Source organism: Mus caroli, chromosome 18 (genome assembly GCF_900094665.2).
Source record: "Mus caroli chromosome 18, CAROLI_EIJ_v1.1, whole genome shotgun sequence".
Classification (NCBI taxonomy): domain Eukaryota; kingdom Metazoa; phylum Chordata; class Mammalia; order Rodentia; family Muridae; genus Mus; species Mus caroli.
The window spans coordinates 20324753-20329699 of NC_034587.1; the positions used below are offsets into that span (position 1 = coordinate 20324753).

The 4947-nt window shown below is 46.5% G+C and overlaps 1 protein-coding gene across 1 annotated transcript in view; it reads left to right on the plus strand.

The window, feature by feature from the left end:
- The first annotated feature begins 373 nt into the window (after positions 1–373).
- The window catches only part of Dtna (dystrobrevin alpha), a 342602-nt gene continuing 338028 nt past the window's right edge, over positions 374–4947 (plus strand). Inside the window, exon 1 of the mRNA XM_021151027.2 lies at positions 374–624. The gene's annotated coding sequence lies outside the window, so the exon portion shown is untranslated. The remainder of the gene's footprint in view (positions 625–4947) is intronic.

Below are 4947 nucleotides of genomic sequence, written 5' to 3' on the forward strand. Positions count from 1 at the left end.
TTATATTTAATTTTAATACGGACGCTGTTTGAAAACCTTGCATGTGAGGGTAGAAAACTGTAGGAAATAAACAAAGCACACAAATCAAGCTTTGAAGGAGAAAAATCTTCATCTGGAAGGATTCTCTCCTCTCTCTCTCTCTCTCTCTCTCTCTCTCTCTCTCTCTCTCTCTCTCTCTCTCTCTCTCTCTCTCTCTCTCTCTCTCTCTCGTATAAACACTGTATTTCCCAGGAGAAATATTTGGGTCTAGGAAGAAGCTAGTGCCACACGGTGTAAATGTGTGCACGCGCGGGGGGTGTGCACGTGTGTGTGTGTGTGTGTGTGTGTGTGTGTGTGTGTGTGTGTGTGTGCTGGGCTGTGCGTGCGCGTCCGTGGATAGGGGCGGGGGAGGCGGATGAGGAGGATGAGATCATAGCTTCAGGATCCTCAGGAAACCCTGGTACAGGCAGCAGCCAGCCTCCGCTGTGCCCACATGACCCACAACTCTGGCAGCGGACCCGGCACTTCCAACATTACTAAATAATCAGAGAGCGGCTCCCACTCCGGGCCCACACCTCCCTGCAGACGATGGACACCTTCTAAGAGTTTGGCGAGTGGGTGACATAGGCGCCGGTCCATTGCAAGGTGTGTGTGCACGTTGACTGCTCCCTTGACGGCTCGGGGTGGGGGAGAGCTCAAGGGTTTAGGGGGTCCGGGTGCGAGGCTAGGAGCGGGAGCTGGGACTGGGCTGCGGCGCTGTCCCTTCTCACCCGGAGCCTCGGAGCCCGGGAGGCGCCAGGACTCGCGGCCACCTCTGCGCAGGGATCGGGGCGCCCTAGCAAGGGCAGGCGCCGGGCAAAGTCTGAAGCTGCGGCGGCGGGGAAGGGCTGAGCCCCGGCGCCCACTCGCGGGGTTCCCACCTGTGCGCCCGCGCCCGGCGTGTGTGGGGGACCCGGACTGCGGCGGCGCCTCCCAGGGCGGCGGGGCGGCGCCTCTAGCCCGCGGGGCGGAGGCGGCTGCGGCGGGATGCGCGTGGCAGGTGGATTCCCCCCGCGCCGCAGCCCACCCGAAACCGGGGCTGCCCACCGCTCCCCGCGCCGGCTCCGCGGGATGAGCTGTTCTGTCGGGATCTGCTCTCGGGGTCGCTGTCGTCGTGGGTTGTGACGCGGGGAGGCGGCGTGGCCGGCCCCCGCAGGGGATAGCACTGAGGCTGGGGAAGTCTGGCGGAGAGTGGGGGAGGCCGGGGTTGACCGGGAAACCCGCGAGCTGGTCTCTCCCACGGAGGCGTGGGGCGGGCTTTGCAGTGCGACGCGGGGCCGCGCGGAGCGCTTAGCTAGAGTGGGCAGTGGGGACTGCGGGGGCTCCCTGCCTGCCTAGCCTGTTGCCCACTTTGGAGTTCTAGGCTGGACAGAGGGCAGCTGGGAGGTTCATTCTGGTACCCAAAGTGGGAGGTAGAGAGGACTCTGTCCAGTGCCCAAAGCCAGAGGAGACTGGCAAAGGCATGCTGGGACTGGATGCAGAGCTATCATTAGGGCTTGACCTTATAATTTTGTTCTTGGATGGCCTTGAGACTTGGTGGCTTTGGGAAGATAAGGGTGGAAGTTGGGGCTACTGGGGAATGAGAGATGACGGGGTAGGATGTACACTAACAATAGATGATAGCCCCAGTGGCTCCATTCTTGCTCAAAAAACAGCTTTTGAGTTGAGGTTTACATCATAGCCTTCCTTTTACCTCTCATCACTTCTGATGTTTACTGTGGTTTCCGGTCTTTTTACATACATATCTATACTGTTGCAGTATATGTAGTTGTTATTACTATTTTTATCTTCTGCTTCGCTTATTTCAACATTGCACATAAATAGTTTGGTGTTGTTTAGTTTACTATTTTTCTTAGTTCTTCCACTGGCATAAGATATAGGTTGTGTTATAGCAGCCTCTTTGGCTCCCCTCGCTCACTTCAAGGATATCCAGACAACATGGCTTTCTTAGGGTTGTATCATTATTACCTCCCAGGGCCCTTCTGAGCTTTGGGGAGATGCTCAGTGACCAAAAACCTCCAGAAAATGAATCGCTTCATTGGCTACCTTTGGGACAACTAATTCTCTTTTGTACTTTTTATTACAAATAGCCATTGGATAGGTTCCTTTTGACACAGTTCACCAAGTTTCATAGAATTATGATTGACCAATGCAGGATGTAACATAACAGCAAGGTTCAAATTCAGTAGCCGAGGTCTATCACTGACATCACTATCATCATGTAGGTGGCTCAAGCTATGTGTTTGTTTACAATTAAGGGGAAGCCTCTAAGCTTTTAGTCTATTTGTTTAAAGAATAGATTTTCTATCATTGATTTTCTTGCTCAGGATTTTCTTCAGAATACCATTTTCATTTTGCAGAATTTTTAATAAGTTTCATTATCTTTAATGCAATCAATCTGACAGGGGTTTGGGCAGCCAAGTAAAAGGCTTATGCGAGTCTCTTTCAACTGTCACTGATCAAAGGGCAGACTGTGTTCTGAGGGCACTTATGTATGTCCTGGCTTTATCCAGTTGTATGCACTGTCTACACAATTACCTAGAAATGAAGACTGAAACCAAGTTTTCTCATTAGTTCTAAATCGACACACTTTTAAGCATATCCACTTGCTTGTAATGAACCATGATGAAAAGAAAGGTCTCTGTGGGCTCCGCCCAGCTCACATGTTCAGAGAGTAACTCATCTGAGCTATCCCATCAGCTTATCATGGAGCTTTTATAAGATGCACTTTTGGGGACAGATGTCTCTCGTAAGTCTTCGTCTGTTATTTTTGAAGTACATTTAATTGCTTGTGCACATAAAAGTTTCTCGCTTACTTTGACATTCATGGGTTGCCTTTCATTCTTGCCTTTCTCTTGAATTAAATTCAGTTGGCATAATTTTAAACTCACACTTTCAAAATTTTAAGTAAAAGAGTCCAAAGTCCAACTGCATCACGTGATCATGAAAACAAGATCTGTAGACATGTGATAAAACCCAGCTCTCTAGTGGTTACTGCTCCCATCCCTGCAGTATGTCTACAAGTTTACTTGTGAACACCAAACTGTGGTCACAGTATTGCAATTTAGGAATACATTGGAGAGGACTTGGAAAAGTAAGAGGAACATTCCTCCATTCCTAATGGGATTGCAAACTGGTACAACCACTCTGGAAATCAATCTGGAGGTTCTTCAGAAAATTGCAACTAGATCTACCTGAAGACCCAACTATGCCACTCTCCACCATGCTCCACCATGCCACAGGGGCACATGTTCTACTATGTTCATAGTGGCCTTATTTGTGATAGCAAGAAGCTGGAAACAACCTAGATGTCCCATGACAGAAGAATGAAAACAGAAAATGTGGTTCATTTACACAATGGAGTACTACTCAGCTATTAAGAAAGAGGATATCCTGAGTTTTGCAGGCAAATGGATGGAACTAGAAAATATCATCCTGAGTGAGGTAACTCAGACCCAAAAGGACATGCATGGTATATACTCACTAATAAGTGGATATTAGCCAAAAAACACAAAGAGAGAAGAAAGCAATCACAAGTGGGAAGGGAGGGAGGGACCTGGGAGGGAAAGTTTATGGAGTGGGGGGGGGGTTTGGGGGAGTGGAACCTGAAATTATAAAATTAAAAAAATAAAAAACAACGGACTTCTAAGGGATAATAGTAAAATATAATAAGGCAATAGAAAAACTTAATACATCAGAATGGGACAAAGTAAGCAAACAGAAAGAAAAGAACTCAAGAAACAGATATAAGTACAGAGACACACTTTATTGTTTACACACTAGGAATCCCATAAAAAAACTTAAATAGAAGCATACACACACAGAGAAAGAGAGAGAGAGAGAGAGAGAGAGAGAGAGAGAGAGAGAGGGAGAGAGAGAGAGAGAGAGAGGACCTATAAGGAGGTAAAAAAGAGGGAAAATAAAAATAAAATAAAATAAATGTATAAATTAAATCTAAATAAAAATTGTTTTTAAATACTGACATGATGCTTTGATATATTCAAAATCCTTATATAAAATGCTGATTGTTGTGAAGTCATAATCCCCTGTGGATATCAGTGTCTTTTTATAACTGATTCAAAAATGTTCTAGTTTTTTTGCTTCTGATCCTTATTTTAGATAATAGCATTCGCTTGCTACTTTTATCTAATGTTGGGGTTCTGACCTGGCCTCCCATTCACTGTCCCACCCCTCTGGTCTGGGAAAACTTTTGTATTATCCCTGGTGGGGAGCAGAGTGCCCCTTGTGCCTGGTGCTGGATGGGGAACAGGGAGTGAGCACTGCACACTGGGAGGACAGGGTTGATGTGTGAGCACTGGCCATCAGAGGAGAAGCTTTTAAAAGGTCATTGGAAAAAATGATGTTGTTTAATAAATGATGTTCTTCTAATGAGATGTTTACTGGGTGTTAGGGGATTCCTGGATAGGTCCTAGAAGTTAAAACAGGGCCCAGGAATAAATGAAAAGTGGCAATATTTGTAGAGAAGTGATGTGCCAAGTGTTGATCCAATTTTCTTCTGCAGTGTTTGCAGGGCAGCTTTCTGAATCATTTTCTGAGTCAGAGGCATGAGTCTCTCTTCGGTAGTCATTTAGCTTTCCTGTCATTGTGCCCTGTGGACATGGTTGGGACTGCAGAACTCCTATCATCTCAAAACACATTGGAGAAATTGCTACCCTTATTTGGTTATTTCCCTATTCCCAAAAAATCTATGTAGGTTTAATAAACATCGTTTATTTCCTTTCCTTGAAGAAAGAATTGCCTTCAAACTAAATGGTGCTTTTATTTTTTTTGGTTGTGGTTAAGGTCACAAAATGTCTCAAATAGAATTTTAATTGATTCATCACTAGTTTCCTAAGATCTGCTGAAATGCCCAAGGGCAGCATAGAGGTTTCAGAGAGAGGGGAAGAGGGGAGGGGAGGGGAGGGGAGG